We start from the raw sequence: 8,754 nt of genomic DNA on the forward strand, positions 1-8,754 counted from the left end.
TATTATTAAAAATAATCAATTATGCCCTTTCTATTTTGAATTGTATGAGAGTATGAGTGAATGGGAGTGAGCACAAGGATATTTTCGTTGTTCTTTATTTCCCAGAATATTTCATTCCAGAACTTCATTTCTCGCGGTTTACTCGATTTGCTCAGAGCCATCGATAGGCTTGTGACAGTGAACTTGTTTGACTTGGTTACCTAACTCTTGCGCCGCTTTTACACCAGAACCACTGTCTTCTTACCAACATAGATCCAACATTTCATTCTTGAGTTGATTTTTTGTGTGTGTGTGTGTGTGTGTGTGTGTGTGTGTGTGTGTCCGTTAGTAGTATGCTTTTATTTGTTTATTTACAAATAGAATTCTAGATACAGCTGAACTCCAGTTTATACTGGAATATCTTACAAAACGAAGAGATGATAACATAATAATAATAATAATAATAATAATAATAATAATAATAATAAATAACAACATCAAGAAATAACAAGAAAGATTGACAATAACTGACTAGAATTTATCCCTTAAAATGACGTTGTAGTGCGGAGTTATATGCTGTTTCAGAATTAAATAAATCTACGGGTCTATGTGATATATATTATAACTTAGGAAGCCTGTAGAACAGAAAGCGTTGAGCTATTGACAGTCTAGGTCGTACTATATGAAAAAGATGTGTGTTTATCTGAATGGAATTCGGAAATACAATTCTGAAAGCAACGTTTCAGATCTGAACTGGATATGTGTGGGTTTGTAGAGATATTTGAGATCACTGATTTTATGACAAGTGTCAGGTAGCTGAATATTTAGTGTTTGTAATAGTTCGTGCTTTGTTATCGCACGCGTGCGAGGTACTCTGAAACGTACTATTGCCAGGAAGATACCTCTGCCAAAATGGAAGACTGACACAAGTGGTCCAATCCACTCCTAACAAAACTTGGCCCAGGAGTACTAAGGTACTGCTCCTTAAAAAAAAAAAAAAATCTTGTGTTTAATGCCTGGTATATAATAATCACTACAGGGCTTTTTTGTAGGCATAAACCATAGGGGGTATATAAGCCCACGAAAACAGCGGGGTTTGCGCGAGGCTCGCTTGGGAAGTGTCCTTCTTTCTGATTGGCTGCGTTGCACAAAACACGATGTTGTTTTAAAAAACTGAACAATGGTTACAGTTCATTCTCATGAAGCTTCAGATGAGAACAAAGTCTCGCAGTAACTTTAGAACAATAAGGTTTTTGTTCTTAACTGCACGTATTACGAAAAGTGTCAAAACCACCAAGGCGACAATGAAAGTTCTAAAATGCAAAAGCTTTATATGCGTTATATAGTTCACCTAGAAATACGATTTTGTACAAAATAGCTTAAATTAATAGTTTTTTTTTTTTTTTTTAACCACAAATATCGATTCTAAGATTTTATAATGTAACTTAAAATAATAGTAATAATTAGCTAAAGAAATTACATTCGTAAATTTTCTCAACTACAATGGTGGCACTAACGTGAGCCATAGAAAGTCGAATGACATTCCATTCTCTTTTATGATGAATTTCGTTACTGTCTGAACGTCGTGATGGCCACATCAATATCTAACGGTAGCATGCATACCAACAGTTAAGCGACACCTGTATTCTTCATCGCTACATCAGTCCAGCAATAAGTGCTATGGCATGAGTCGTTACAGGATTTCACGCCTTCCCGCAACTATTATTCATTAACAGATCGTTGGCCATCCAACATTGCTTCGTACGAGGTATTGGATACGGCAATGGTATGGTAATTTTTTTGCAGGTCCTACATGAAGCCTCACACTCTCCAAACGGATAACAGGCGACTACTTGTAGCAGAAACCGTCCTGCACTTCCTGGATGGATACAATGTTCCACTGCTTTCTTATCTAGTGCGTTCACCTGATTTTTCGCCAGCTGAGGACTTTTTATCGATGGTTTCACATCTTGCATGCTGGAAACTTTCTATACGTACAGTTAGGTCTGTATTCACACATGGGCCATGGCCTGGGGCGGCAAGTTTCGGGAAGCAGCAAATTTTGTCAAATCAGTTTCTTTTTTGTATTTAAGTTAAGGAAATTTCGGAAATTTATTATGTACTTGCAAGTGCATATGACATGGGAGTTTAACATTTGCAAATATCCAAGTAACAGGAACCTGTTTGTCTAGAACAGCGTTTCTCAACCGGTGTGCCGTGAATGAGCCGCTGGTGTGCTGCGAGGAATCGAAACAAAATTATTAATTTTATAGCAATCAAATTGCAAAACCTAGGGAAAAATGTATATTTGTATTTCACATTACTATGAACCTCTACTGTGAATCTACAATTTTAAGTTTCATACCGTGTTACTTTTCTGTACATTTTTAATGTTGAAAAAAGTACTTGTCGTCATTGTTATGACTATTATGGCTTCTTTATTGTTGCAGACTATTTCGTAACTTGAAAATTTAAAATATCATTCAATCCTTTCGACAAATTACCTACGTTTGTGTTTTAAAAGTAAGAGAGATTTGTTCGTTCGTTCGTTATTTAGTGATCTTCCTTTTTAGTAAAAGGTTGGATACAGTTTTTAAAAAGAAAGCGTATTTTTAAAAACCTGAGTCCAATTTTTCATTGCAACTGTTTTAAATTAGAATGAAAAATAAGCATAATGATTTGCCACGGGGAAAGAACAGTGTTAGAGCTTTCTTCTCTGTGAGAAGGAGATCAATAATCACAGAAAAAATGCCACTGTGTTTTATATTTACAAATAATAAGTGTGCTGCAAGTTAAAAAAGGTTGGGAAACGCTGGTCTAGAAGGAAGTAATTAACATTTTATTTAGGTATGAATGTATTTATATTACTAGCTGAAGTGTTCCATCCTCGCAGCGAGAAAATTGGTTTATGGAAAGTTTATGCACTCCTTCCTCAGCATACGCATTTCAACGAAAGTGCAATGATAAAAATCCGTAATGTCATCCTCATTCCAACCCTATACCTCACTCTCCATGCCGCCGACGTTCCCCTCCCCACGCCTTCATTGAAAATAGAGGAATCAGTAAAATAGCTGACGAAGAGCAGCGGGTTGGGCGTTCCTGCACCTATCAATTTGTAGGCCTGCTGACATGCACAAGAAGAATAAGGTATGTGCAATGTCAAGGTAAGGAAATACAGGGTGTTTCAAAAAGAATGACATGATTTTAAAAGTCTATATATTGATTAAAGCATACTACAAAAATGGAATAAATTGCAAAATACTCACAAAATCTTCAAGTTTTAGCTACGCTATTACAAATGCTCTATATGTTCATTACAAGCAGCAGGAACAACATGTAGATGATAGTTAAATTCACCATAAACTTTACACAATGTATTTGCGTTTACAGCAGTTATGGCGGCTGTTATTCTGTTGTTCACTTCTTCTATGTCAGGAGTTAAAGATCGGATGAATACACTACGGATCAATGCCAAAACGCCGACGAAAAGCACGCTGGACCGAAATCACTGACTCAGTTTTTGTAAATTGCAGCACACAAAACGCCCTCTGTTGAGCGCATGTCATCTTACTTCTGATTGACTGCAAAGCGAGAAGATTCATTGACTGACATCTAACGGCAATTTTTTGAAACTCTAGGCCACTCCCATTCAAATAACACTCATTTCGTTGCCGTCACATCCCATGTTCCGTAATTATTACCGTCCAAAATCAGGTGATTCTTTTTGAAACACGTTGTAAGTTAAATAAATAACGAACGGTAACTCATGTCACTTCTTATGCCGCCTGACTCACATGGGGAGAATGAGGTTTATGCAAAGTTTCAAAATAAAGAATGAGAGAAATAAATAATGAAGAGGCGTCTGAATAATTAAGAAAATATTCAGTGTTACGAAAATGTCTATAAGTCGGAGTTACAAGACATGGTGAGTAAAATGTGATGAGTGAAGTTTCTGTTTCTCGAAGATATCCACAAGAAGATGCCATGGCAGTGCCTTTTATTTGAAGACAAGCCGAAATGCCCGTTATTCGCACGGGATGAATAGATTTATGGTAAATATTTGAATCATCTTCTCCTCAGAATATTTATTTTAACGAAAGTGTAACGATAAAAATACAGAAGATACTTTATTTTTAGCACAAATATTGAAACGCCCTATCGCCACCGAATACAGGTTTAATCAAATCGATATAATTAAAAGGCCCATGTTGAAGTGGGTACTAACTATCTTACAAAAGTCATTTCAAACGGGTCAAATGTTCTCCCGATCCCAGAAACTATGTATTCGACACAAATCTTAATCTTTTTGACATGTTGTTTCTCACACCCACCCCACCCTCTGCCGATGCGGACGAACTTGCACTCAAACGGCATTGGTAGCGTCACTATTTATTTCAGTGACCGCGAAAAGTATGGATTGCACACTGATTTCAGTCGTTCTGCATTATTTTTTCATGTCACTCCTTACAACTCCCACCTCTTGGGGTGTCTTACTCCCACAGTACTTTTATCCAGATTGAAAGTCGTATGTTTATCAAGTTTGTTTAAAATTGCTCCATACATTCCGGAGTTACTGAAACGTACACACACACGTACACATATACCCTTTTCTATATATATATATATATATATATATATAAAGATAGTGGTTATTTTTAAATTTGAAATTGTCTATGGTTAGGACAAACTGGGCAAGTTGGATTGGAAATTGTATTGTGTATTTTTAAGGTTCGGGACCTGTGTTTAAGAACTCTTAAAGGGCGCTGAGACCGTAAGCGTAATATTATTGGTGTATAATGTACTGTACAGAGTGATTTTATATTATTCATCGGATTAAAGGTTTGTACTACAATATATATATATATATATATATATATATATATATATATATATATATATATATATATATATATATATATATAATAAAATTAAAAAAAATAACACGCACAATATCGAATCAAAATATACAGGTACTGTCCAAGTTTTATACATACTGCTACAAATGTTTGATGTACTTTCATTTCGTCAGACGACACCCATCTATGCAAGGTATAGTTCGCCCACAGTCCCTTTTGATAACCTTACTAATGATCATAAATGCAGCTGTAATTCTAACCCGATACTCAACTAAAATTGTTGGTAGTGGAGGCACATCCAGTGTGTCTTTCACATGCTCCCAAAGAAAGAAAGAAAAAAAATCACAAACTATGAAATCGGAAGATCTAGGAGATTATGGGATAAGCGCTAACTCATCTTCAGAGCACCGTGCAAAAAATAGCATAGGAACTGTTCGTTCAAGTAGGAATCTCGTTGATGTTATTCAATATCCCAAATACCAACATTATGGCAATTAATCTTCCACTCCAATGGAATGCCTCCTCGTCACTTATAGGCAGAAAATCAAGAAAACCATCGTCCTCGATAACGTTCTGTATAGAATTACAAAATCCATATCGTTTCACAAGATCGTCTCGTTGTGACATGTACAAAAACTGTGTGCGATAAGGTTTCACGGTTTCAGTCGTAACTGGGTTCGCAAAATCTTCCAGTCAATTGGTTGTGGAATATCAAATTCGAGACTGGTGCGTCATGTTGACTTCTGTGAGCTACGTATGATACTCGCCCTAACTCGCTCCACTATTTTATCAGAAATGCTTGGAGGTTCTGTGCTTTTACTTTTCACATGCAGCCAATGTACATAAGCTGCCTACACCATCTCAGGATACTTTGGCAACTTGGCGGTAGAGTTGAAAACTGTCTACGGAGTACGCGATGTACGGTAACAAACGGAAAAACACTTCTTCTATTTCAAAACATAAAATGCCTTCTCCTGGATAGACGCCATTTTGAAGAAAACTAGAATTGTGGTGACATCTGTCGTCAGATGCAAAAACTAGGAATACGAGAAATTAAACTGTCAAATGTGTTCCATTGTTTCATCATTAGCACAAAGGTATTGCGTTAATAGTTTTCGACATATTTTACTTTAAAACCAGGTAAGCCATTTACAATCTGGCTGTATATGCTGAAATTGCTTTCCTTATATTGTATGTACATAATTTTTTTCTCATTTATATTATCATTCCTGTGCTCACTTGCACTCTTGCCAACCCACTTGTCTTATTAGATTTACCCTCTTCCATTAACCTCTTCCTATTTTCAGCCTGATATTACTATCACATGACTCTGTATTCCAATACGGAACCAACCTGAATGCTTCACAGGTACTTCTCTCTTCTGTAATTTTTTTTCTTTTCTCTAACACTTCTTGCCTTTCCTGTCTGATAAATTATTTGGCGAAAGCACTTACAAGGAATTTTTTTTTTTTTTTAATATGTGTGATGTTTTACTATTTTGTTGTATGTAATTGATTTCATATGCATACTTTGAGACTCATTTCTTCAACTAATTTTGGTACAAAAGGCAAGGTGGTTTAGTATTGCAGTGTTCATCTTGGATGTAAGAGATCAATGGTTCGATTCCAGGTCATGTGAGTTTCCAGTGTGGTTAATAATGTTTCCGTTGGTTTTCTCGAGGTTCTTAGATTTCCTCCTATATTCTTATCCTACCATTTCTTCTATGATTATTGACTTTAATTAATTATATCTCTCTTTCGGTTTAAGTGACAATATAAGAATCATAAGCTAAGATATCGTTACCGCACAGAGTGAAAAGGTGGCTGACTGGATCGGAATTCGAACCCGAGACCTCCGGCATACCGTGCCGATGCGTTAACCACTACGTGTAGTGATTAACGCATCGGCACAGTATGCCGGAGGTCCCGAGTTGGAGTCCCGATCCAGATAGTCACATTTTCACCCTTTGTGTGTTATACAATTCGCACCTATAAAGGATCTGATATTCAAATGTAAACTGTAAGATATATCTGTACGAAAATGGTAAAACGTATGTACATCTGTACAGACAAGCAAATTTCAACATTATGAATTAAGTTTAAAATAATTTCAGTTCACTGGTGAAAACGAAATATATATTTACTATTAAATAGAGATTTTTTTTAAAATTGTGCCATTATTTTTTTATTTTTTATTTTTATTTTTTTTTATTTATTTATTTATTTATTTTTTTTACCATATACATCTCGCTATGACGAACTACCGGAGCGAAAAGCAGAAAATGGCGAAATGACATATTGTGCTTTGCCATCCTGCAAATAGGTCAGTTATACCAGGCTTATTGATTTTGGTAAGGATATGAAAGCTACTTTTTTTCGTGCAATGTGAAATATTCTTCAACATACGAAACCGAATCAAAATAATACCTAAGAATGCCTAATTTTAGAGGATGTTAAACAAATTGATCGTAACAGTGAGCATTTAAGTGATTTGCAGATATTCCACTTTTAATTTATTAATTTATTTTAAATTTACTATTTATAGCTTTCCTTTTGTTTTCTTTATTAATACTTCTAAACCTATTTTTAAAACCCTATTGCCTTTGTTCTAACAATGGATAGGAAATAACATCCGAAATAAATCGCTTGGAATATTCAGTTTTTTTTTTTTTTTTTATTATTATTTTTAGGGAAGAACTTATCCTGTCTGTTTAAATTGGTTGCTATTGGCATTATTCTTGCTAATATAAATATACGTCCTAAAGTCATACAATAAAGAGAAATATCAAGCATAAAATGTCTTATACTGAAATTTTTAAAGCAGAAAATTAGCCCCATTTAATCGTGGTAAGATCAAGTGATATTGGGTGATATCAATAAAAATGAGTAACTACTCCTGAGAAGTCGTGCTCAAGAATCGGAGTAACTACACCTGCAGTAATCTCCTCCCTCAATTTCGTATCAATAAAACAAGCCAGGTCGAGACTGCTCCAGATTTATGAACGTTTCCTCGCGTTTCCTCTGCGTGTAGCAGTGAGTCGTGTCAATAAAAGGAGTGATTACTCATTTCTCCCATCCGTCGCGTAGTCATTTCGTTGTGGTTAACCTATGGCGCAGTATCCTAAACGCCATGTAAGGGGCAAGTAGCAACGGTAGTTTCAATTAAAGTGCATTTGTGGCTATTATAAAAGAGTTTTCAGTGGTACTTTCGAAGTCACAGCCACCAGAAAGTAAACGAAGGAAAGCCGAAGCTTTGAAAGCAATTACAGTGAAATGCAACGAAATATCTAATACACCAACGACTGAGACACAAATCCAAAAGAATGTTTTTAATATTCGAGCGAGAATAAAACAAATAAAAAAAAGAAAAAAGAAAGAAAGAAAGAAAAAACTGATTTGAAAAAAACGGGAAACAAGAAAGTAATGCTGAAACCATGGGAACTAACCTATTGAAGCTGATGGATGCTGATTCGAATCCAGCAATATCAAGATTAAGACGACAAGCGCATATCACGTGTTGTCCAAGGTCTTCGTAGATTGTTTGGCTTTAAGAATGAAATCAGACACTTGGCCTCTTTGTTTCTTTTAAAAAAGAAAAAAGTCCAGCCAGTTACGTCATAAAGTACGTCCAGCTGAATATGTTTTACACACCACACGTGTTCCCTTCTCCCTTGACATAAACAAAATACATACACATGTATACCCCCTTCCTATTAACGTATTAGTCTCCAAAAGATACTAGGTTTCTTCAGTGCCACGTGTGTACAGTCAAGTGCTCCGATAGCATCCGGAAATGTATATTGTTCTCTTCTACTCTGCCCTTGCTGCTTGCATATTACGCACATTCGCCGGAAACTTAATCGAGCTTTCAGATTTCGTAATAATCGCATTTATTACACTTATAATAGTCATAGACACAG

This window comes from Thermobia domestica, chromosome 6 (genome assembly GCF_964235325.1).
Source record: "Thermobia domestica chromosome 6, izTheDome1.hap1.1, whole genome shotgun sequence".
Lineage (NCBI taxonomy): Eukaryota > Metazoa > Arthropoda > Insecta > Zygentoma > Lepismatidae > Thermobia > Thermobia domestica.